Here is a 26,431-nt window from a genome sequence, read left to right on the forward strand (position 1 = left end):
TCACTGGAGAGACTTAAAGTGAGGAAAACCTCTCTTTTCCCAATATTCTAGGGAATTAAACTAAAGGACAGAAGCTATTTATTTGCCATTGCATCCCTTTCAGTGGAGGCAACTTCCCCATTTCCTCATTTTAAGGAATTCACTTGAAGGAGGTTCTTCTAGAATGCTTTTTCAGCATTTTAAGGGTTTAAAACTACTTTTCAGGGCACTTCTTTCTGTGCACTAGGACTAAATATCTCAGGGAAAGGCAAGCCTAGCATGTACTTAACCTTGATGCTGCCCAGGAGGCTATTTTTTTTCCCTTATTTTTATTTATAATGTAGTTAGTCCTAATTAGTAGCCCCAAGGAGACTTGGACTGTTCATAGAATTAGTATTCTTCTCCACCCTTAGTCTCATGTTGAGTACTACTTAGTAGTCACTGAGGAATAATATGAGTTAACAGCAAATTACCCAACTTATCTAGATATGCTGCCTAAAAACCAAAGTTTTATTTCTTACTAGTTTCCTTGACCTTTTGCCCCAAGTAGTTGTAGCAAAACTGAAAGTGCTGTCATTTCCCTGAAGAGTTTTCTTCTATAGGCATCCCATTACTCCCCTTGAATTCAAATCAGAGGAGCCAAACAGCCACACCTGCTCTGAGGGCTTTTATATCCGGTGGGGTTTGCCCCCTCCCTTTTCCTGGGTGTCATGGGAACGAGAGGTGGGGCCCAATCAGGGGTATATTAACCCCAGCCTTTGCCAAGGGGCTTCATTCCCTCTCTGGGATCAGCTGGGGTAAGAGCTCTCCTCTCATTTTTGTGAAGAGGCTCTTTCAGCTTAGCTTGTTCTCTGCACGTGCTTTTGGGCTTCTAATGCAACAGAGGCTTTGAAGATACTGTGAAGAAAACAACACTGAACACAGGCAGTATTTAAATTCATGATTTGGGGTTGTGCATTCAGGGGTGGTGAAGTGCTTTTGTGATCTCTGATATTTTTTGGGTTTTTTTTTTTTTTTTTTTGGAGGAGTGCAACTTCCTGTAATTCCAGGTTGTGTCGAGTACAGCATTTTTTCAGCAGATTGATCATGTCCCAAAAGGGATTTGCCCTGTGTCAAAGATGTTGTCTGAGATTGAGGCTTCAGGTGAGTTGAGGATTGGGACTAGGAGTGGGAGAGTGAGCAAGGTACCCAGTTAAGAGTTATTGTGGTGGGGTTTTGCAGGCAGTAGGGTGAGAAATGGTGTCTATTTGCAAGGCTTTTCACAAGCATAGCAGAGGCATCCATGTGTCATACAGCACACAAGGTCATCCTCTGAACTTGCAGAAATGCCATGTAACTTTGCCTCTCTAAACCAGGTGCTACTCATAATAACAGCCAAACCTTAGACTAGGGATGGAGCTGGAGACTTGAGCACCCAAGCACACTCAGGAGAGGATAAGTATCTGACTTGCTGGGATTTGGCCCACATAACACTAAACTCAACTATTTATTTTCCTGTTCTTTATTCTAGCTGACTAAGAGGCCAACAGGAGATCCCCTCCGAGGCAGACGCATTTCAGGTCCAACGTGGATTCGCATTTCCAGTCATACAAAATATAAGTCAGGGCTGCGACCTGGGGATGGGAGTAGTGGCCCCCTTCTGCACCCTATGGGGATTTGCATCCCCAGGTATGTGCAAGATAAGTCAAGGGCTACAACCCACAGAGGGGATGAAAGAGAGAGATGCCAGGTTGGGAATCCCCAGGAGGGGTTTTTGAGTTCATTTTAGAGATGAGGATGTCCAAGAAGTGTCTCCTTAGGCCAGCTAAAGGAAAAGTGTCTGTTTTGATCACAGTGCTGAGGTGCGCAGGGCAGAGCAGTTCCGGTGTGTGTCCTGTCACTTGTCTCTGGTGCACTCTGTGTTCTTTGGGTCTCTCTGTCCTTTCTTCTCGTCAAAAACTCTCTCTCCCTGTCCTGTCCCCTGGTTTGTCATGTCCTGTCCTGTGTCACGGGTGTCTGCACATATTTGTACTGGAGCTGCTCTGCCCTGCTGCATAGCCTGTAATAGCACAAGTCCTGGGGACTTGAAATTGGTAATGCAGGGTGTAGCTGGGCTCCAGATTGTTTTAGGAGATTACCAGAATATGTTTGGTGGTGTTGAGTTGTCCTGCAGCTGTTTGACATTAGTTCTAACTTCCTTTCAGATGCAGACAGTTCAAATCAGTGCCAGAGGGCCACAGTCCTGGGTGAAGAACTTCCCATGAGTTGGTCAGTCATTGTTTGCATTTACAGGGGAAGCCTAAGTGGTGACTCTGTTACAACGATGTTCTTTGCCTTTATTTTTAGGAGGTCCAGGCAGATAGCAGCAGTCAAGGCCCAGTGTGCCAGGTGAGCAGTGGAGAGAAGCAGTTGTTCTTGCTCAGGTTTCAGTTTTTGGTGCAACTATAAGCATCCATTCTTGTTTTTGTGCTTTTAGAAATCCACTGGGAGTTTGCATATCCCCTGTCACCAGCTGGCTGATGGACTGGGTTTGCTGTGCTTGTGAGTCCTCTGGAAGTATTACAGGACCCTGTGATGAAGCCTTCCGATTTTGCATTTCAAGGTCCCATCCTGGTAACCCAGAGCAGTGGCCAAGGAGTTGTGGTGAGTCGGGTAGGTAGGGAGGAGGAGTGAGAGTCCACTCAAGTTTCAGCAATGCCATGTCACCCTTTCTCCACTTAATCTAGGTGTACCCTGAGATGATGCTGTCGGCCTCCAAGCACGCCTGCGGTGTGTGGCCCGACCATTCTGAGGAGAATGGGTGAGTAGCAGAATTGTCAGGTTTTGGCCATTGTGCTGTTACGGTTGTGCACTGATGTTTGGTTTTCTTTGTCTTGGCAGACCAAGAGAGAACAGTCTGGTGACAACTGGAGTTTCCCAGACAGGCAGGAGGCCTCGTTCTGCACCCGATGGAGATTTGGATCCCCAGATATATGCCAGATAAGTCAAGGGCTACAACCCACAGAGGGCATGGAAGCGAGGTGCCAGGTTGGGAGTCCCCAGGAGGGGTTTTTGAGTCAGTTTTGGATACGGGGATGTCTAAGAAGCGTCTCCTTAGGCCAGCTGAAGGGAAAGTGTCTGTTTTGATCTCAGTGCTGTGGTGCACAGGGCAGAGCAGTTCCGGTGTGTGTCCTGTCACTTGTCTCTGGTGCACTCTCTGTTCTTTGGGTCTCTCAGTCCTTTCTTCTCATCAAAAGCTCTCCCTCCCTGTTCTGTCTCCTGGTTTGTCCTGTCCTGTCCTGTGTCACGGGTGTCTGCACATATTTGTACCGGAGCTGCTCTGCCCTGCTGCATAGCCTGTAATAGCACAAGTCCTGGGGACTTGAAATTGGTAATGCAGGGTGTAGTTGTGCTCCAGATTGTGTTAGAAGATTGACATAACATGTTTGGTACTGTGAAGTTGTCCTGCCGCATTTTGACATTAGTCCTAACTTCCTTTCAGATGCAGATAGTTCAAATCACTGGCAGAGGGCACCAACCCAGAGTGAGGGTGTTGTACTAAGCAGGTCAGTCATTGTTTGCATTAGGAAGCCAAAGTGATTGCTCAACCTTGGAAAGAAAAGCCTGAGTTTGGGCTCAGGACCCTACAGCCCTGAGCGAGAAGCTAATTGCACAAAATCCGAATATCGAAGGACGTGTCCCAGACCAGGGCTGCCCCCACCTCATACTTGTCCTGCCCTGACAGTCCCAGGGGAGCCCTACAAACTGACATCAGGAACCTGGACTGGTGAGTTTTCTTTCCCAGGGAAAAGACCCGATGTTTGCGCTCCGAGTCCAGTGGCCCGGAGCGGGCAGCTGACCGCAGAAAATCCGAGCATCAAAGGATAAGTCCCAGAGAGGAGCTGCCCCCACCTCATACTTCTGCTGCCCTGACAGTCCCAGGGGAGCCCTACAAACTGACATCAGGAACCTGGAATGGTGAGTTTTCTTTTCCAGGGAAAAGAGCCGATGTTTGCGCTCCGACTCCTGTGGCCCTGAGCGGGAAGCTGACTGCAAAAAATCGGAAACTTCGAAGGATGGGCCCCATACAGGAGCTGCCCCCACCTCATACTTGTGCTGCCCTGACAGTCCCAGAAGAGCCCTACAAACTGACATCAGGAACCTGGACTGGTGAGTTTTCTTTCCCAGGGAAAAGAGCCGATGTTTGCGCTCCGAGTCCTGTGGCCCTGAGCGGGCAGCTGAGTGCAAAAAATCCGAACATCGAAGGATAAGTCCCAGACAGGATCGGCCCCCACTTCATACTTGTGCTGTCCTGAGAGTCCAAAAAGAGCCCTCCAAACTGACATCAGGAACCTGGACTGGTGAGTTTTCTTTCCCAGGGAAAAGAGCCGATGTTTGCGCTCCGAGTCCTGTGGCCCTGAGCTGGCAGCTGACTGCAAAAAATCCAAACATCGAAGGATAAGTCCCAGACAGGAGCTGCCCCCACCTCATACTTGTGCTGCCCTGAGAGTCCAAAAAGAGCCCTAAGAACTGACATCAGGAACCTGGACTGGTGAGTTTCCTTTCCCAGGGAAAAGAGCCGATGTTTGCGCTCCGAGTCCTGTGGCCCTGAGCGGGCAGCTGACCGCAAAAAATCCGAACATCGAAGGATAAGTCCCAGACAGGAGCTGCCCCTACCTCATTCTTGCGCTTTGCAGTCAGTCCCAGTGGAGCCCTACAAACTGACATCAGGAACCTGGACTGGTGAGTTTTCTTTCCCAGGGAAAAGAGCCGATGTCTGTGCTCCGAGTCCTGTGGCCATGAGCGGGCAGCTGACTGCAAAAAATCGGAACATCGAAGGATAAGTCCCAGACAGGAGCTGCCCCCACCACATACATGTGCTGTCCTGAGAGTCCAAAAAGCGCCCTACAAACTGACATCAGGAACCTGGACTGGTGAGTTTTCCTTCCCAGGGAAAAGTGCCGATGTTTGCGCTACGAGTCTTGTGGCCCTGAGCGGGCAGCTGACCGCAAAAAATCCGAGCATCGAAGGATAAGTCCCAGACAGGAGCTGCCCCCACCTCATACTTCTGCTGCCCTGAGAGTCCAAAAAGAGCCCTACAAACTGACATCAGGAACCTGGACTGGTGAGTTTTCTTTCCCAGGGAAAAGAGCCGATGTTTGCGCTCTGAGTCCTGTGGCCCTGAGCGGGCAGCTGACCGCAAAAACTCCAAATATTGAAGGACAGGTCCCAGACAGGAGCTGCCCCCACCACATACTTGTGCTGTCCTGTGAGTCTAAAAAGAGCCCTACAAACTGACATCAGGAACCTGGACTGGTGAGTTTTCTTTCCCAGGGAAAAGAGCCGATGTTTGCGCTCCGAGTCCTGTGGCCCTGAGCAGGCAGCTGGCCACAAAAAATCCGAACATCGAAGGATAAATCCCAGACAGGAGCTGCCCCTACCTCTTACTTGTGCTGCCCTGACAATCCCAGGGGAGCTCTCCAAACTGACATCAGGAACCTGGACTGGTGAGTTTATTTTCCCAGGGAAAAGAGCCGATGTTTGCGCTCCGAGTCCTGTGGCCCTGAGTGGGCAGCTGACAACAAAAAATCCGAACATCGAAGGATAAGTCCCAGAGAGGAGCTGCCCCCACCTCATACTTGTGCTGCCCTGACAGTCTCAGGGGAGCCCTACAAACTGACATCAGGAACCTGGACTGGTGAGTTTTCTTTCCCAGGGAAAAGAGCCGATGTTTGCGCTCTGAGTCCTGTGGCCCTGAGCGGGCAGCTGACTGCAAAAAATCCGAACATCGAAGGATAAGTCCCAGACAGGAGCTGCCCCCACCTCATACTTGTGCTGCCCTGAGAGTCCCAGGGGAGCCCTACAAACTGACATCAGGAACCTGGACTGGTGAGTTTTCTTTCCCAGGGAAAAGAGCCGATGTTTGCGCTCCGAGTCCTGTGGCCCTGAGCGGGCAGCTGACTGCAAAAAATCCGAACATCGAAGGATAAGTCCCAGACAGGAGCTGCCCCCACCTCATACTTGTGCTGTCCTGAGAGTCCAAAAAGAGCCCTACAAACTGACATCAGGAACCTGGACTGGTGAGTTTTCTTTCCAGGGTAAAGAGCTGATGTTTGCGCTCCGAGTCCTGTGGCCCTGAGCGGGCAGCTGAGTGCAAAACATCCAAACATCAAAGGATAAGTCCCAGACAGGAGCTGCCCCCACCTCATACTTGTGTTGTCCTGAGAGTCCAAAAACAGCCCTCCAAACTGACATCAGTAACCTGGACTGGTGAGTTTTCTTTCCCAGGGAAAAGAGCCAAAGTTTGCGCTCCGAGTCCTGTGGCCCTGAGCAAGAAGCTGACTGCAAAAAATTCGAACATCGAAGGATAAGTCCCAGACAGGAGCTGCCCCCACCTCATACTTGTGCTGCCATGAGAGTCCCAGGGGAGCCCTACAAACTGACATCAGGAACCTGGACTGGTGAGTTTTCTTTCCCAGGGAAAAGAGCCGATGTTTGCGCTCCGAGTCCTGTGGCCCTGAGCGGGCAGCTGACTGCAAAAAATCCGAACATCGAAGGATAAGTCCCAGACAGGAGCTGCCCCCACCTCATACTTGTGCTGTCCTGAGAGTCCAAAAAGAGCCCTACAAACAGACATCAGGAACCTGGACTGCTGAGTTTTCTTTCCAGGGTAAAGAGCTGATGTTTGCGCTCCGAGTCCTGTGGCCCTGAGCGGGCAGCTGAGTGCAAAACATCCAAACATCAAAGGATAAGTCCCAGACAGGAGCTGCCCCCACCTCATACTTGTGCTGCCATGAGAGTCCCAGGGGAGCCCTACAAACTGACATCAGGAACCTGGACTGGTGAGTTTTCTTTCCCAGGGAAAAGAGCCGATGTTTGCGCTCCGAGTCCTGTGGCCCTGAGCGGGCAGCTGAGTGCAAAACATCCAAACATCAAAGGATAAGTCCCAGACAGGAGCTGCCCCCACCTCATACTTTTGCTGTCCTGAGAGTCCAAAAACAGCCCTCCAAACTGACATCAGGAACCTGGAATGGTGAGTTTTCTTTCCCAGGGAAAAGAGCCAAAGTTTGCGCTCCGAGTCCTGTGGCCCTGAGCAAGCAGCTGACTGCAAAAAATTCGAACATCGAAGGATAAATCCCAGACAGGACCTGCCCCCACCTCATACTTGCACTTCGCTGTCAGTCCCAGCTGAGCCCTACAAACTGACATCAGGAACCTGGACTGGTGAGTTTTCTTTCCCAGGGAAAAGAGCCGATGTTTGCGCTCTGAGTCCCGTGGCCCTGAGCGGGCAGCTGACTGTAAAAAATCCAAATATTGAAGGGCAGGTCCCAGACAGGAGCTGCCCCCACCTGTTATTTGTGCTGTCCTGAGACTCCAAAAAGAACCCTACAAACTGACATCAGGAACCTGGACTGGTGAGTTTTCTTTCCCAGGGAAAAGAGCCGATGTTTGCGCTACGAATCCTGCGGCCGTGAGCGGGCAGCTGACCGCAAAAAATCCGAACATCGAAGGATAAGTCCCAGAGAGGAGCTGCACCCCACCTCATACTTGTGCTTCCCTGACAGTCCCAGGGGAGCCCTACAAACTGACATCAGGAACCTGGACTGGTGAGTTTTCTTTCCCAGGGAAAAGAGCCGATGTTTGCGCTCTGAGTCCTGTGGCCCTGAGCTAGCAGCTGACTGCAAAAAATCCGAACATCGAAGGATAAGTCCCAGACAGGAGCTGCCCCCACCTCATACTTGTGCTGTCCTGAGAGTCCAAAAAGAGCCCTACAAACTGACATCAGGAACCTGGACTGGTGAGTTTACTTTCCAGGGTAAAGAGCTGGTGTTTGCGCTCCAAGTCCTGTGGCCCTGAGCGGGCAGCTGACTGCAAAAAATCCAAACATAGAAGGATAAGTCCCAGACAGGAGCTGCCCCCACCTCATACTTGTGCTGCCATGAGAGTCCCAGGGGAGCCCTACAAACTGACATCAGGAACCTGGACTGGTGAGTTTTCTTCCCAGGGAAAAGAGCCGATGTTTGCGCTACGAATCCTGTGGCCGTGAGCGGGCAGCTGACCGCAAAAAATCCGAACATCGAAGGATAAGTCCCAGACAGGATCGGCCCCCACTTCATACTTGTGCTGTCCTGAGAGTCCAAAAAGAGCCCTCCAAACTGACATCAGGAACCTGGACTGGTGAGTTTTCTTTCCCAGGGAAAAGAGCCGATGTTTGCGCTCCGAGTCCTGTGGCCCTGAGCGGGCAGCTGACTGCAAAAAATCCAAACATCGAAGGATAAGTCCCAGACAGGAGCTGCCCCCACCTCATACTTGTGCTGCCCTGAGAGTCCAAAAAGAGCCCTAAGAACTGACATCAGGAACCTGGACTGGTGAGTTTCCTTTCCCAGGGAAAAGAGCCGATGTTTGCGCTCCGAGTCCTGTGGCCCTGACCGCAAAAAATCCGAACATCGAAGGATAAGTCCCAGACAGGAGCTGCCCCTACCTCATTCTTGCGCTTTGCAGTCAGTCCCAGTGGAGCCCTACAAACTGACATCAGGAACCTGGACTGGTGAGTTTTCTTTCCCAGGGAAAAGAGCCGATGTCTGTGCTCCGAGTCCTGTGGCCATGAGCGGGCAGCTGACTGCAAAAAATCGGAACATCGAAGGATAAGTCCCAGACAGGAGCTGCCCCCACCACATACATGTGCTGTCCTGAGAGTCCAAAAAGCGCCCTACAAACTGACATCAGGAACCTGGACTGGTGAGTTTTCCTTCCCAGGGAAAAGTGCCGATGTTTGCGCTACGAGTCTTGTGGCCCTGAGCGGGCAGCTGACCGCAAAAAATCCGAGCATCGAAGGATAAGTCCCAGACAGGAGCTGCCCCCACCTCATACTTCTGCTGCCCTGAGAGTCCAAAAAGAGCCCTACAAACTGACATCAGGAACCTGGACTGGTGAGTTTTCTTTCCCAGGGAAAAGAGCCGATGTTTGCGCTCTGAGTCCTGTGGCCCTGAGCGGGCAGCTGACCGCAAAAACTCCAAATATTGAAGGACAGGTCCCAGACAGGAGCTGCCCCCACCACATACTTGTGCTGTCCTGTGAGTCTAAAAAGAGCCCTACAAACTGACATCAGGAACCTGGACTGGTGAGTTTTCTTTCCCAGGGAAAAGAGCCGATGTTTGCGCTCCGAGTCCTGTGGCCCTGAGCAGGCAGCTGGCCACAAAAAATCCGAACATCGAAGGATAAATCCCAGACAGGAGCTGCCCCTACCTCTTACTTGTGCTGCCCTGACAATCCCAGGGGAGCTCTCCAAACTGACATCAGGAACCTGGACTGGTGAGTTTATTTTCCCAGGGAAAAGAGCCGATGTTTGCGCTCCGAGTCCTGTGGCCCTGAGTGGGCAGCTGACAACAAAAAATCCGAACATCGAAGGATAAGTCCCAGAGAGGAGCTGCCCCCACCTCATACTTGTGCTGCCCTGACAGTCTCAGGGGAGCCCTACAAACTGACATCAGGAACCTGGACTGGTGAGTTTTCTTTCCCAGGGAAAAGAGCCGATGTTTGCGCTCTGAGTCCTGTGGCCCTGAGCGGGCAGCTGACTGCAAAAAATCCGAACATCGAAGGATAAGTCCCAGACAGGAGCTGCCCCCACCTCATACTTGTGCTGCCCTGAGAGTCCCAGGGGAGCCCTACAAACTGACATCAGGAACCTGGACTGGTGAGTTTTCTTTCCCAGGGAAAAGAGCCGATGTTTGCGCTCCGAGTCCTGTGGCCCTGAGCGGGCAGCTGACTGCAAAAAATCCGAACATCGAAGGATAAGTCCCAGACAGGAGCTGCCCCCACCTCATACTTGTGCTGTCCTGAGAGTCCAAAAAGAGCCCTACAAACTGACATCAGGAACCTGGACTGGTGAGTTTTCTTTCCAGGGTAAAGAGCTGATGTTTGCGCTCCGAGTCCTGTGGCCCTGAGCGGGCAGCTGAGTGCAAAACATCCAAACATCAAAGGATAAGTCCCAGACAGGAGCTGCCCCCACCTCATACTTGTGTTGTCCTGAGAGTCCAAAAACAGCCCTCCAAACTGACATCAGTAACCTGGACTGGTGAGTTTTCTTTCCCAGGGAAAAGAGCCAAAGTTTGCGCTCCGAGTCCTGTGGCCCTGAGCAAGAAGCTGACTGCAAAAAATTCGAACATCGAAGGATAAGTCCCAGACAGGAGCTGCCCCCACCTCATACTTGTGCTGCCATGAGAGTCCCAGGGGAGCCCTACAAACTGACATCAGGAACCTGGACTGGTGAGTTTTCTTTCCCAGGGAAAAGAGCCGATGTTTGCGCTCCGAGTCCTGTGGCCCTGAGCGGGCAGCTGACTGCAAAAAATCCGAACATCGAAGGATAAGTCCCAGACAGGAGCTGCCCCCACCTCATACTTGTGCTGTCCTGAGAGTCCAAAAAGAGCCCTACAAACAGACATCAGGAACCTGGACTGCTGAGTTTTCTTTCCAGGGTAAAGAGCTGATGTTTGCGCTCCGAGTCCTGTGGCCCTGAGCGGGCAGCTGAGTGCAAAACATCCAAACATCAAAGGATAAGTCCCAGACAGGAGCTGCCCCCACCTCATACTTGTGCTGCCATGAGAGTCCCAGGGGAGCCCTACAAACTGACATCAGGAACCTGGACTGGTGAGTTTTCTTTCCCAGGGAAAAGAGCCGATGTTTGCGCTCCGAGTCCTGTGGCCCTGAGCGGGCAGCTGAGTGCAAAACATCCAAACATCAAAGGATAAGTCCCAGACAGGAGCTGCCCCCACCTCATACTTTTGCTGTCCTGAGAGTCCAAAAACAGCCCTCCAAACTGACATCAGGAACCTGGAATGGTGAGTTTTCTTTCCCAGGGAAAAGAGCCAAAGTTTGCGCTCCGAGTCCTGTGGCCCTGAGCAAGCAGCTGACTGCAAAAAATTCGAACATCGAAGGATAAATCCCAGACAGGACCTGCCCCCACCTCATACTTGCACTTCGCTGTCAGTCCCAGCTGAGCCCTACAAACTGACATCAGGAACCTGGACTGGTGAGTTTTCTTTCCCAGGGAAAAGAGCCGATGTTTGCGCTCTGAGTCCCGTGGCCCTGAGCGGGCAGCTGACTGTAAAAAATCCAAATATTGAAGGGCAGGTCCCAGACAGGAGCTGCCCCCACCTGTTATTTGTGCTGTCCTGAGACTCCAAAAAGAACCCTACAAACTGACATCAGGAACCTGGACTGGTGAGTTTTCTTTCCCAGGGAAAAGAGCCGATGTTTGCGCTACGAATCCTGCGGCCGTGAGCGGGCAGCTGACCGCAAAAAATCCGAACATCGAAGGATAAGTCCCAGAGAGGAGCTGCACCCCACCTCATACTTGTGCTTCCCTGACAGTCCCAGGGGAGCCCTACAAACTGACATCAGGAACCTGGACTGGTGAGTTTTCTTTCCCAGGGAAAAGAGCCGATGTTTGCGCTCTGAGTCCTGTGGCCCTGAGCTAGCAGCTGACTGCAAAAAATCCGAACATCGAAGGATAAGTCCCAGACAGGAGCTGCCCCCACCTCATACTTGTGCTGTCCTGAGAGTCCAAAAAGAGCCCTACAAACTGACATCAGGAACCTGGACTGGTGAGTTTACTTTCCAGGGTAAAGAGCTGGTGTTTGCGCTCCAAGTCCTGTGGCCCTGAGCGGGCAGCTGACTGCAAAAAATCCAAACATAGAAGGATAAGTCCCAGACAGGAGCTGCCCCCACCTCATACTTGTGCTGCCATGAGAGTCCCAGGGGAGCCCTACAAACTGACATCAGGAACCTGGACTGGTGAGTTTTCTTCCCAGGGAAAAGAGCCGATGTTTGCGCTACGAATCCTGTGGCCGTGAGCGGGCAGCTGACCGCAAAAAATCCGAACATCGAAGGATAAGTCCCAGACAGGAGCTGCCCCCACCTCATACTTCTGCTGCACTGAGAGTCCAAAAAGAGCCCTACAAACTGACATCAGGAACCTGGACTGGTGAGTTTTCTTTCCCAGGGAAAAGAGCCGATGTTTGCGCTCCGAGTCCTCTGGCCCTGAGCGGGCAGCTGAGTGCAAAAAATCCGAACATTGAAGGATAAGTCCCAGACAGGAGCTGCCCCAACCTCATACTTGTACTTCCCAGAGAGTTCAAAAAGACCCCTACAAACTGACATCAGGAACCTGGACTGGTGAGTTTTCTTTCCCAGGGAAAAGAGCCGATGTTTGCGCTCCGAGTCCTCTGGCCCTGAGCGGGCAGCTGACAGCAAAAAATCCGAACATCGAAGGATAAATCCCAGACAGGAGCTGCCCCCACCTCATACTTGTGCTTCCCTGAGAGTTCGAAAAGAGCCCTGCAAACTGACCTCAGGAACCTGGACTGGTGAGTTTTCTTTCCCAGGGAAAAGAGCCGATGTTTGCGCTCCGAGTCCTGTGGCCCTGAGCGGGCAGCTGACTGCAAAAAATCCAAATATTGAAGGATAAGTCCCAGACAGGAGCTCCCCCAACCTCATACTTGTACTTCCCAGAGAGTTCAAAAAGACCCCTACAAACTGACATCAGGAACCTGGACTGGTGAGTTTTCTTTCCCAGGGAAAAGAGCCGATGTTTGCGCTCCGAGTCCTCTGGCCCTGAGCGGGCAGCTGAGTGCAAAAAATCCGAACATCGAAGGATAAGTCCCAGACAGGAGCTGCCCCCACCTCATACTTGTGCTCTCCTGAGAGTCCAAAAAGAGCCCTACAAACTGACATCAGGAACCTGGACTGGTGAGTTTTCTTTCCAGGGTAAAGAGCTGATGTTTGCGCTCCGAGTCCTGTGGCCCTGAGCGGGCAGCTGACTGCAAAAAATCCAAACATCGAAGGATAAGTCCCAGACAGGAGCTGCCCCCACCTTATACTTGTGCTGCCATGAGAGTCCCAGGGGAGCCCTACAAACTGACATCAGGAACCTGGACTGGTGAGTTTTCTTTCCCAGGGAAAAGAGCCGATGTTTCCGCTCCGAGTCCCGTGACCCTGAGCGGGCAGCTGAGTGCAAAAAATCCAAATATTGAAGTGCAGGTCCCAGACAGGAGCTGCCCCCACCTCTTATTTGTGCTGTCCTGAGACTCCAAAAAGAGCCCTACAAACTGACATCAGGAACCTGGACTCGTGAGTTTTCTTTCCCAGGGAAAAGAGCCGATGTTTGCGCTACGAATCCTGTGGCCCTGAGCGGGCAGCTGACCGCAAAAAATCCGAACATCGAAGGATAAGTCCCAGACAGGAGCTGCCCCCACCTCATACTTCTGCTGCACTGAGAGTCCAAAAAGAGCCCTACAAACTGACATCAGGAACCTGGACTGGTGAGTTTTCTTTCCCAGGGAAAAGAGCCGATATTTGCGCTCCGAGTCCTCTGGCCCTGAGCGGGCAGCTGACCGCAAAAAATCCGAACATCGAAGGATAAGTCCCAGACAGGAGCTGCCCCAACCTCATACTTGTACTTCCCTGAGAGTTCAAAAAGACCCCTACAAACTGACATCAGGAACCTGGACTGGTGAGTTTTCTTTCCCAGGGAAAAGAGCCGATGTTTGCGCTCCGAGTCCTGTGGCCCTGAGCGGGCAGCTGACAGCAAAAAATCCGAACATCGAAGGATAAATCCCAGACAGGAGCTACCCCCACCTCATACTTGTGCTTCCCTGAGAGTTCGAAAAGAGCCCTGCAAACTGACCTGAGGAACCTGGACTGGTGAGTTTTCTTTCCCAGGGAAAAGAGCCGATGTTTGCGCTTCGAGTCCTGTGGCCCTGAGCGGGCAGCTGAGTGCAAAAAATCCAAACATCAAAGGATAAGTCCCAGACAGGAGCTGCCCCCACCTCATACTTGTGCTGTCCTGAGAGTCCAAAAACAGCCCTCCAAACTGACATCAGGAACCTGGACTGGTGAGTTTTCTTTCCCAGGGAAAAGAGCCAAAGTTTGCGCTCCGAGTCCTGTGGCCCTGAGCAAGCAGCTGACTGCAAAAAATTCGAACATCGAAGGATAAATCCCAGACAGGACCTGCCCCCACCTCATACTTGCACTTCGCTGTCAGTCCCAGCGGAGCCCTACAAACTGACATCAGGTACCTGGACTGGTGAGTTTTCTTTCCCAGGGAAAAGTGCCGATGTTTGCGCTACGAGTCCTGTGGCCCAGAGCGGGCAGCTGACCGCAAAATATCCGAACATCGAAGGATAAGTCCCAGACAGGAGCTGCCCCTACCTCATTCTTGCGCTTTGCAGTCAGTCCCAGGGGAGCCCTAAAAACTGACATCAGGAACCTGGACTGGTGAGTTTTCTTTCCCAGGGAAAAGAGCCGATGTTTGCGCTCCGAGTCCCGTGGCCCTGAGCGGGCAGCTGACAGCAAAAAATCCGAACATCGAAGGATAAATCCCAGACAGGAGCTGCCCCCACCTCATACTTGTGCTTCCTTGAGAGTTCAAAAAGAGCCCTGCAAACTGACCTCAGGAACCTGGACTGGTGAGTTTTCTTTCCCAGGGAAAAGAGCCAATGTTTGCGCTCCGAGTCCTCTGGCCCTGAGCGGGCAGCTGACTGCAAAAAATCCGAACATCGAAGGATAAGTCCCAGAGAGGAGCTGCCCCCACCTCATACTTGTGCTGCCCTGACAGTCCCAGGGGAGCCCTACAGACTGACATCAGGAACCTGGACTGGTGAGTTTTCTTTCCAAGGGAAAAGAGCCGATGTTTGCGCTCCGAGTCCTGTGGCCCTGAGCGGGCAGCTGGCCGCAAAAAATCCGAACATCGAAGGATAAATGCCAGACAGGAGCTGCCCCCACCTCTTACTTGTGCTGCCCTGACAATCCTAGGGGAGCTCTCCAAACTGACATCAGGAACCTGGACTGGTGAGTTTACTTTCCCAGGGAAAAGAGCCGATGTTTGCGCTCCGAGTCCTGTGGCCCTGAGTGGGCAGCTGACAACAAAAAATCCGAACATCGAAGGATAAGTCCCAGAGAGGACCTGCACCCCACCTCATACTTGTGCTGCCCTGACAGTCCCAGGGGAGCCCTACAAACTGACACCAGGAACCTGGACTGGTGAGTTTTCTTTCCCAGGGAAAAGAGCCGATGTTTGCGCTCTGAGTCCTGTGGCCCTGAGCGGGCAGCTGACTGCAAAAAATCCGAACATCGAAGGATAAGTCCCAGACAGGAGCTGCCCCCACCTCATACTTGTGCTGCCCTGACAGTCCCAGGGGAGCCCTACAGACTGACATCAGGAACCTGGACTGGTGAGTTTTCTTTCCCAGGGAAAAGACCCGATGTTTGTGCTCCGAGTCCTGTGGCCCTGAGCGGGCAGCTGACAACAAAAAATCCGAACATCGAAGGACAAGTCCCAGAGAGGAGCTGCACCCCACCTCATACTTGTGCTGCCCTGACAGTCCCAGGGGAGCCCTACAGACTGACATCAGGAACCTGGACTGGTGAGTTTTCTTTCCCAGGGAAAAGAGCCGATGTTTGCGCTCTGAGTCCTGTGGCCCTGAGCGGGCAGCTGACTGTAAAAATCCGAACATCGAAGGATAAGTCCCAGACAGGAGCTGCCCCCACCTCATACTTGTGCTGTCCTGAGAGTCCAAAATAGCCCTACAAACAGACATCAGGAACCTGGACTGGTGAGTTTTCTTTCCAGGGTAAAGAGCTGATGTTTGCGCTCCGAGTCCTGTGGCCCTGAGCGGGCAGCTGACTGCAAAAAATCCAAACATCGAACGATAAGTCCCAGACAGGAGCTGCCCCCACCTCATACTTGTGCTGCCATGAGAGTCCCAGGGGAGCCCTACAAACTGACATCAGGAACCTGGACTGGTAAGTTTTCTTTCCCAGGGAAAAGAGCCGATGTTTGCGCTCCGAGTCCCGTGGCCCTAAGCAGGCAGCTGACTGCAAAAAATCCAAATATTGAAGTGCAGGTCCCAGACAGGAGCTGCCCCCACCTCTTATTTGTGCTGTCCTGAGACTCCAAAAAGAGCCCTACAAACTGACATCAGGAACCTGGACTGGTGAGTTTTCTTTCCCAGGGAAAAGAGCCGATGTTTGCGCTCCGAATCCTGTGGAACTGAGCGGGCAGCTGACCGCAAAAAATCCGAACATCGAAGGATAAGTACCAGACAGGAGCTGCCCCCACCTCATACTTGGGCTTCCCTGACAGTCCCCGGGGAGCCTTACAAACAGACATCAGGAACCTGGACTGGTGAGTTTTCTTTCCCAGGGAAAAGAGCCGATGTTTGCGCTCCGAGTCCTCTGGCCCTGAGCAGGCAGCTGACTGCAAAAAATCGGAACATCGAAGGATAAGTCCCAGACAGGAGCTGCCCCCACCTCATACTTTTGCTTCCCTGAGAGTCCAAAAAGATCCCTAAAAACTGACATCAGGAACCTGGACTGGTGAGTTTTCTTTCCCAGGGAAAAGAGCCGATGTTTGCGCTCCGAGTCCTGTGGCCCTGAGCGGGCAGCTGACTGCAAAAAATCCGAACATCGAAGCATAAGTCCCAGACAGGAGCTGCCCCCACCTCATACTTGTGCTGCCCTGAGAGTCCCAGGGGAGCCCTATAAACTGACATCTGGAACCTGGACTGGTGAGTTTTCTTTCTCAGGGAGAAGAGCCGATGTTTGCGCTCAGGTTCCTGTGGCCCTGAGCGGGCAGCTATCTGCAAAAAATCCGAACATCGAAGGATATGTCCCAGACAGGACCTGCCCCCACCTCATACTTGTGCTTCCCTGACAGTCCCAGGAGAGCCCTACAAACTGACATCAGGAACCTGGACTGGTGAGTTTTCTTTCCCAGGGTAAAGAGCCGATGTTTGCGCTCCGACTCCTGTGGCCCTGAGCGGGCAGCTGACCGCAAAAATCCGAACATTGATAGATAAGTCCCAGACAGGAGCTGCCCCCACCTCATACTTGTGCTGCCCTGATAGTCCAAGGGGAGCCCTACAAACTGACATCAGGAACCTTGACTGGTGAGTTTGCATTCCCAGGGAAAAGAGCTGATGTTTGCGCTCCGAGTCCTGTGGCCCTGAGCGGGCAGCTGACTGCAAAAAATCCGAATATCGAAGGATAAGTCCAGGACAGGAGCTACAACCACCTCATACTTTTGCTGTCCTGAGAGTCCAAAAAGAGCCCTACAAACTGACATCAGGAACCTGGACTGGTGAGTTTGCTTTCCCAGGGAAAAGAGCCATTGTTTGCGATCAGGATCCTGTGGCACTGAGCGGGCAGCTGACTGCAAAAAATCGTAATATCGACGGATAAATCCCAGACAGGTGCTGCCCCCACCTTATACTTGTGCTTCCCAGAGAGTCCAAAAAGAGCCCTACATACTGACATCAGGAACCTGGACTGGTGAGTTTTCTTTCCCAGGGAAAGGAGCCTATATTTGCGCTCCGAGTCCTGTGGCCCTGAGCGAGCACCTGAGTGCAAAAAATCGGAACATCGAAGGATAAGTCCCAGACAGGAGCTGCCCCCACCTCATACTTGTGCTGCCCTGAGAGTCCCAGGGGAGCCCTACAAACTGACTTCAGGAACCTGCACTGGTGAGTTTTCCTTCCCAGGGAAAAGAGCCGATGTTTGCGCTCCGAGTCCTGTTGCCCTGAGCGGGCAGCTGACCGCAAAAAATCCGAACATCGAAGGATATGTCCCAGACAGGAGCAGCCCCCACCTCATACTTGTGCTGCCCTGAGAGTCCCAGGGGAACCCTCCGAACTGACATCAGGAACCTGGACTGGTGAGTTTTCTTTCCCAGGGAAAAGAGCTGATGTTTGCGCTCTGAGTCCTGTGGCCCTGAGTGGGCAGCTGACAGCAAAAAATCCGAACATTGAAGGATAAGTCCCAGACAGGAGCAGCCCCCAGCTCATACTTGTGCTGCCCTGACAGTCCCAGCGGAGCCCTACAAACTGACATCAGGAACCTGGACTGGTGAGTTTTCTTTCCATGGGAAAAGAGCCGATGTTTCGCTCCGAGTCCTGTGGCCCTGAGCGGGCAGCTGACTGCAAAAATTCTGAACATCAAACGATATGTCCCAGACAGGAGCTGCCCCCACCTCATACTTCTGCTGTCATGAGAATCCAAAAAGAGCCCTAAAAACTGACATCAGAAACCTGGACTGGTGAGTTTTCTTTCCCAGGGAAAAGAGCCGATGTTTGCGCTCCGAGTCTTGTGGCCCTGAGCCCGCAGCTGACTGCAAAAATCCGAATATCGAAGGATAAATGCCAGACAGGAGATGCCCCCACCTCGTAATTGTGCTGCCCTGAGATTCCCAGGGGAGCCCTAAAAATTGACATCAGGAACCTGCACTGGTGAGTTTTCTTTCCCAGGGAAAAGAGCCGATGTTTGCGCTCCGAGTCCTGTGGCCCTGAGCGGGCAGCTGACTGCAAAAAAAACAAACATCGAAGGATAATTCCCAGACAGGAGCTGCGCCCACCTCATACTTGTGCTGCCCTGACAGTCCCAGGGGAGCCCTACAAACTGACATCAGGAACCTGGACTGGTGAGTTTTCTTTCCCAGGGAAAAGAGCTGATGTTTGCGCTCAGGGCCCTGTGGCCCTGGCCGGGCAGCTGACTGCAAAAACTCTGAACATCGAAGGATAATTCCCAGAGCGGAGTTGAGCCCACCTCATGCGTGTGCTGCCCTGACTGTCCCCGAAGAGCCCGACAAACTGACATCAGGAACCTGGACTGATGAGTTTTCTTTCCCAGGGAAAAGAGCCGATGTTTGCGCTCCGAGTCTTGGGGGCCTGAGCCCGCAGCTGACTGCAAAAAATCCGAATATCGAAGGATAAATGCCAGACAGGAGCTGCCCCCACCTCATACTTGTGCTTCCCTGACAGTCCCAGGGGAGCCCTACAAACTGACATCAGGAACCTGGACTGGTGAGTTTTCTTTCCAAGGGAAAAGAGCCGATGTTTGCGCTCCGAGTCCTGTGGCCCTGAGCGGGCAGCTGACTGCAAAATATTCGAACATCGAAGGATGATCTCCAGACCAGACCTGCCCCCACCTCATACTTGTGCTGCCCTGACAGTCCAAAAAGAGCCCTACTAACTGACATCAGGAACCTGCACTGGTGAGTTTTCCTCCCCAGGGAAAACAGCCGATGTTTGCGCTCGGAGTCCTGTTGCCCTGAGCGGGCAGCTGACCGCAAAAAATCCGAACATCGAAGGATATGTCCCAGACAGGAGCAGCCCCCACCTCATACTTGTGCTGCCCTGAGAGTCCCAGGGGAACCCTCCGAACTGACATCAGGAACCTGGAATGGTGAGTTTTCTTTCCCAGGGAAAAGAGCCGATGTTTGCCCTCCGAGTCCTGTGGCCCTGAGCGGGCAGCTGACCGCAAAAAATCCGCACATCGAAGGATATGTCCCAGACAGGAGCTGCCCCCACCTCATACTTGTGCTGCCCTGAGAGTCCCAGGGGAGCCCTCCAAACAGACATCAGGAACTTGCACTGGTCAGTTTTCTTTCCCAGGGAAAACAGCCGATGTTTGCGCTCCGAGTCCTGTGGCCCTGAGCGGTCAGCTGACCTCAAAAAATCCGAACATTGAAGGATAAGTCCCAGACAGGAGCTACCCCCACCTCATACTTGTGCTGCCCTGACAGTCCCAGGGGAGCCCTACAAACTGACATCAGGAACCTGCACTGGTGAGTTTTCTTTCCATGGGAAAAGAGCCGATGTTTGCGCTGCGAGTCCTGTGGCCCTGAGCGGGCAGCTGACTGCAAAAAATCCGAATATCGAAGGATAAGTCGAGGACAGGAGCTGCACCCACCTCATACTTTTGCTGTCCTGAGAGTCCAAAAAGAGCCCTACAAACTGACATCAGGAACCTGGACTGGTGAGTTTTCTTTCCCAGGGAAAAGAGCCGATGTTTGCCCTCTAAGTCCTCTGGCCCTGAGCGGGCAGCTGACCGCAAAAAATCCGCACATCGAAGGATATATACCAGACAGGAGCTTCCCCCACCTTATACTTGTGCTGCCCTGAGAGTCCCAGGGGAGCCCTCCGAACTGACATCAGGAACCTGCAATGGTGAGTTTTCTTTCCCAGGGAAAACAGCCGATGTTTGCGCTCCGAGTCCTGTGGCCCTGAGCGGGCAGCTGACTGCAAAAAATCCTAACATTGAAGAATAAGACCCAGACAGGAGCTGCCCCTACCTCATACTTGTGCTGCCCTGAGATTCCCACGGGAGCCCTACAAACTGACATCAGGAACCTGGACGGGTGAGTTTTCTTTCCCAGGGAAAAGAGCTGATGTTTGCGCCCCGAGTCCTGTGGCCCTGAGCGAGCTGCGGACTGCAAAAAATCCGAACATCGAAGGATAAGTCCCAGACAGGAGCTGCCCCCACCTCATAGTTGTGCTGCCCTGACAGTCCCAGGGGAGCCCTACAAACTGACATCAGGACCCTGGACTGGTGAGTTTTCTTTCCCAGGGAAAACAGCCGATGTTTTTGCTCAGGGCCCTGTGGCTCTGAGCCGACAGCTGACTGCAAAAATTCCGAACACTAAAGGATGAGTCCAAGACTGGAGCTGCCCCCACCTCATACATCTGCTGTCCTGAGAGTCCAAAAAGAGCCCTACAAACTGACATCAGGAACCTGAACTGGTGAGTTTTCTTTCCCAGGGAAAAGAGCCGATGTTTGCGCTCCGAGTCCTGTGGCCCTGAGCGGGCAGCTGACCGCAAAAAATCCGAGCATCGAAGGATATGTCCCAGACAGGAGCTGCCCCCACCTCATACTTCTGCTGTCATGAGAATCCAAAAAGAGCCCTACAAACTGACATCAGGAACCTGGACTGGTGAGTTTTCTTTCCCAGGGAAAAGAGCCGATGTTTGCGCTCCGAGTCTTGTGGCCCTGAGCCCGCAGCTGACTGCAAAAAATCCGAATATCGAAGGATAAATGCCAGACAGGAGATGCCCCCACCTCGTAATTGTGCTGCCCTGACAGTCCCAGGGGAGCCCTACAAACTGACATCAGGAACCTGGACTGGTGAGTTTTCTTTCCCAGGGAAAAGAGCTGATGTTTGCGTTTAGGGCCCTGTGGCCCTGGCCGGGCAGCTGACTGCAAAAACTCTGAACATCGAAGGATAATTCCCAGAGCGGAGCTGCCCCCACCTCATACATGTGCTACCCTGACAGTCCCAGGCGAGCCCTACAAACTGACATCAGGAACCTGGACTGGTGAGTTTTTTTTCCCAGGGAAAACAGCCGGTGTTTCTGCTCCGGGTCCTGTTGCCCTGAGCAGGCAGCTGAATGCAAAATATCCGAACATCGAAGGATGGGCCCCATACAGAAGCTGCCCCCACCTCATACTTGTGCTTCCCTGACAGTCTCAGGGGAGCCCTACAAACTGACATCAGGAACCTGGACTGGTGAGTTTTCTTTCCCAGGGAAAAGAGCCGATGTTTGCGCTCCGAGTCCTGTGGCCCTGAGCCGGCAGCTGACTGCAAAATATTCGAACATCGAAGGATGATCTCCAGACCAGACCTGCCCCCACCTCATACTTGTGCTGCCCTGACAGTCGAAAAAGAGCCCTACAAACTGACATCAGGAACCTGGACTGGTGAGTTTTCTTTCCCAGGGAAAAGAGCCGATGTTTGCGCTCTGAGTCCTGTGGCCCTGAGCGGGCAGCTGACCGCAAAAAATCCGAACATCGAAATATAAATCCCAGACAGGAGCTGCCCCCACCTCATACTTGTGCTGCCCTGAGAGGCCAAAAGCAGCCCTAAAAACTGACATCAGGAACTTGGACTGGTGAGTTTTCTTTCCCAGGGAAAAGAGCCGATGTTTGCGCTCCGAGTCCTGTGGCCCTGAGTGGGCAGCTGACAGCAAAAAATCCGAACATCGAAGGATAAGTCCCAGACAGGAGCTACCCCCACCTCATACTTTTGCTACTCTGACAGTCCCAGGGGAGCCCTACAAACGGACATCAGGAACCTGGGCTGGTGAGTTTTCTTTCCCAGGGAAAAGAGCCGATGTTTGCGCTCCGAGTCCTGTGGCCCTGAGCGGGCAGCTGACCGCAAAAATCCGAACTCCGAAGGATAAGTCCCAGACAGGAGCTGCCCCCACCTCATATTGTGCTTTCCTGAGAGTCCCAGGGGAGCTCTACAAACTGAAATCAGGAACCTGGACTGGTGAGTTTTCTTTCCCAGGGAAAAGAGCCGATGTTTGCGTTTAGAGTCCTGTGGCCTGAGCGGGCAGCTGACCGCAAAAAATCCGAACATCGAAGGATAAGTCCCAGACAGGAGCTGCCCCCACCTCATACTTGCGCTTCGCTGTCAGTCCCAGAGAAGCCCTACAAACAGACATCAGGAACCTGGACTGGTGAGTTTACTTTCCCAGGGAAAAGAGCCAATGTTTGTGCTCCGAGTCCTGTGGCCCTGAGTGGGCAGCTGACAGCAAAAAATCCGAACATCGAAGGATAAGTCCCAGACAGGAGCTGCCCCCACCTCATACTTTTGCTTCCCTGAGAGTCCAAAAACAGCCCTAAAAACTGACATCAGGAAGCTTGACTGGTGAGTTTTCTTTCCCAGGGAAAAGAGCCGATGTTTGCTCTCCGAGTCCTGTGGCTCTGAGCGAGCATCTGAGTGCAAAAAATCGGAACATCGAAGGATAAGTCCGCGACAGGAGCTGCCCCCACCTCATACTTGTGCTACCCTGACAGTCCCAGGCGAGCCCTACAAACTGACATCAGGAACGTGCACTGGTGAGTTTTCTTTCCCAGGGAAAACAGCCGATGTTTGCGCTCCGAGTCCTGTGGCCCTGAGCGGGCAGCTGACCGCAAAAAATCCGAACATTGAAGGATAAGTCCCAGACAGGAGCTACCCCCACCTCATACTTGTGCTGCCCTGACAGTCCAAGAGGAGCCCTAAAAACTGACATCAGGAACCTGCACTGGTGAGTTTTCTTTCCATGGGAAAAGAGCCGATGTTTGCGCTCCGAGTCCTGTGGCCCTGAGCGGGCAGCTGACTGCAAAAAATCCGAATATCGAAGGAGAAGTCGAGGACAGGAGCTGCACCCACCTCATACTTTTGCTGTCCTGAGAGTCCAAAAAGAGCCCTACAAACTGACATCAGGAACCTGGACTGGTGAGTTTTCTTTCCCAGGGAAAAGAGCCGATGTTTGCCCTCCGAGTCCTCTGGCCCTGAGCGGGCAGCTGACCGCAAAAAATCCGAACATCGAAGGATATATCCCAGACAGGAGCTTCCCCCACCTAATACTTGGGCTGCCCTGAGAGTCCCAGGGGAGCCCTCCGAACTGACATCAGGAACCTGCACTGGTGAGTTTTCTTTCCCAGGGAAAAGAGCCGATGTTTGCGCTCCGAGTTCTGTGGCCCTGAGCGGGCAGCTGACTGCAAAAAATCCGAACATCGAAGGATGATCTCCAGACCAGACCTGCCCCCACCTCATTCTTGTGCTGCCCTGACAGTCGAAAAAGAGCCCCACAAACTGACATCAGGAACCTGGACTGGTGAGTTTTCTTTCCCAGGGAAAACAGCCGATGTTTTTGCTCAGGGCCCTGTGGCTCTGAGCCGACAGCTGACTGCAAAAATTCCGAACACTGAAGGATGAGTCCAAGACTGGAGCTGCCCCCACCTCATACATCTGCTGTCCTGAGAGTCCAAAAAGAGCCCTACAAACTGACATCAGGAACCTGGACTGGTGAGTTTTCTTTCCCAGGGAAAACAGCCGATGTTTATCCTCAGGGTCCTGTGGCCCTGAGGAGGCAGCTGATTGCAAAAATTCCGACCATCGAAGGATTAGTCCCAGGCCAGAGCTGCCCCCACATCAAACTTGTGCTGACCTGAAAGTCCCAGAGGAGCCCTACAAACTGACATCAGGAACCTGGGCTGGTGAGTTTTCTTTCCCGGGGAAAACAGCCGATGTTTTTGCTCAGGGTCCTGTGGCTTTGCTCGGGCAGCTGACTGCAAAAAATCTGAATATCGAAGGATAATTCCAAGACAGGAATTACCCCCACCTCCTACTTGTGCTGCCCTGCTAGTCCCAGAGGAGCCCTACAAACTGACATCAGGAACCTGGACTGGTGAGTTTTCTTTCCCAGGGAAAACAGCCGAAGTTTCTGCTCAGGGTCCTTTGGCTCTGAGCCGGCAGCTTACTGCAAAAAATCCGAATATCGAAGGATGGGCCCCATACAGAAGCTGCCTCCACCTTATACTTGTGCTGCCCTGACAGTCCCAGGGGAGCCCTACAAACTGACATCAGGAACCTGGACTGGTGAGTTTTCTTTCCCAGGGAAAAGAGCCGATATTTGCGCCCTGAGTCCTGTGGCCCTGAGCGGGCAGCTGACTGCAAAAAATCCAAACATCGAAGGATAAATCCCAGACAGGAGCTGCCCCCACCTCATACTTGTGCTGCCCTGACAGTCTCAGGGGAGCCCTACAAACTGACATCAGGAACCTGGACTGGTGAGCTTTCTTTCCCAGGGAAAACAGCCGATGTTTGCGCTCAGCGTCCTGTGGCTCTGAGCTGGCAGCTAACTGCAAAAAATCCGAACATCGAAAGATGGGCCTCACACAGAATCTGCCTCCACCTCATACTTGTGCTGCCCTGACATTCCCAGAGGAGCCCTACGAACTGACATCAGGAACCTCGACTGGTGACTTTTCTTTCCCAGGGAAAAGAGCCGATGTATTTGATCATGGCCCTGTGGCCCTGGGCGGCCAGCTGACTGCAAAAAAGCCGAATATCGAAGGATAATTCCAGACAGGAGCTGCGACCACCTCATACTTGTGCTGCCCTGACAGTCCCAGAGGAGCCCTAAAAACTGACATCAGGAACCTGGACTGGTGAGTTTTCTTTCCCAGTGAAAACAGCCGATGTTTTCCCTCAGGGCCCTGTGGCCCTGGGCGAGCAGCTGACTGCAAAAAATCCGAACATCGAAGGATAATTTCCAGACAGGAGCTGCCGCCACCTCGTACATATGCTGCCCTGACTGTCCCAGACGAACCCTACAAACTGACATCAGGAACCTGGACTGGTGACTTTTCTTTCCCAGGGAAAACAGCCAGAAACATGCCAGCGGTGACTTGAAATGGCAGGCAGCTGTAGCCACAGTCCTCTAGCAGTGCCAAGGCTGCGCACACACGCCGCCTTCGTTCTTCGCCTCTCAGAAGCCAACCGCTCTCCCCGGCTCCCAGAGGCCAAGAAGCGGCTACTAGGTGCACCACTGACGTGAACCGCACTTGTAGGCTGCAAAGCGCGGCTTCGGCGGAAAGACGCCGGCAACCGGTGCTTCCCTCCGGACAGTGGCGGAGAGCCGTAGTCTGCGTCTCTAGTGGAGTGCATCATCGCGGAAAGCTTCTCCAGCGTGTGTCCCAGGGAGAAAGCTTGCCAGCACAGTGCACGCATCCCGCTCCTGCCCAGAAACATGGATTTGCTGAACACTCCAAAAACATGACTCTTTCCTAGGCAAGCTTCAAACTGCTGTCAGACGTCTGTGCTCTCTGTTTTCCGCTACCCAGCTCGTTGCACTAGAGTGCACAGCCCACCCTGGCATTCAGTGCACGGTGAAGGCAATTGCAAAAAACCAGCAGCTGCTCACTCCCAAACACAAGGAGCTGTCTAAGTCCTCGCTTCCCGACAAACTCAGCGCAGCCCTTCTTTTCTGCAGCTGCCATCGAGTTCTCTGCCTCTCGGAAGCTCAGGGCACGAAGAAGACATCTCCAGGTCGTCTGTATCAGGACCAAGTCAAAACCCAGGCAAGTCGTCCTGGAACACCTGCCAGAAGCATGCCAGCGGTGACTTGAAATGGCAGGCAGCTGCAGCCACAGTCCTCTAGCAGTGCCAAGGCTGCGCACACACGCCGCCTTCGTTCTTCGCCTCTCAGAAGCCAACCGCTCTCCCCGGCTCCCGGAGGCCAAGAAGCGGCTACTAGGTGCACCGCTGACGTGAACCGCACTTGTAGGCTGCAAAGCGCGGCTTCGGCGGAAAGACGCCGGCAACCGGTGCTTCCCTCCGGACAGTGGCGGAGAGCCGTAGTCTGCGTCTCTAGTGGAGTGCATCATCGCGGAAAGCTTCTCCAGCGTGTCTCGCAGGGAGAAAACTTGCCAGCACAGTGCACGCATCCCGCTCCTGCCCAGAAACATGGATTTGCTGAACACTCCAAAAACACGACTCTTTCCTAGGCAAGCTTCAAACTGCTGTCAGACGTCTGTGCTCTCTGTTTTCCGCTACCCAGCTCGTTGCACTAGAGTGCACAGCCCACCCTGGCATTCAGTGCACGGTGAAGGCAATTGCAAAAAACCAGCAGCTGCTCACTCCCAAACACAAGGAGCTGTCTAAGCCCTCGCTTCCCGACAAACTCAGCGCAGCCCTTCTTTTCTGCAGCTGCCATCGAGTTCTCTGCCTCTCGGAAGCTCAGGGCACGAAGAAGACATCTCCAGGTCGTCTGTATCAGGACCAAGTCAAAACCCAGGCAAGTCATCCTGGAACACCTGCCAGAAGCATGCCAGCGGTGACTTGAAATGGCAGGCAGCTGCAGCCACAGTCCTCTAGCAGTGCCAAGGCTGC

This window comes from Taeniopygia guttata, chromosome 7 (assembly GCF_048771995.1).
Source record: "Taeniopygia guttata chromosome 7, bTaeGut7.mat, whole genome shotgun sequence".
In the NCBI taxonomy this organism is placed as follows: domain Eukaryota; kingdom Metazoa; phylum Chordata; class Aves; order Passeriformes; family Estrildidae; genus Taeniopygia; species Taeniopygia guttata.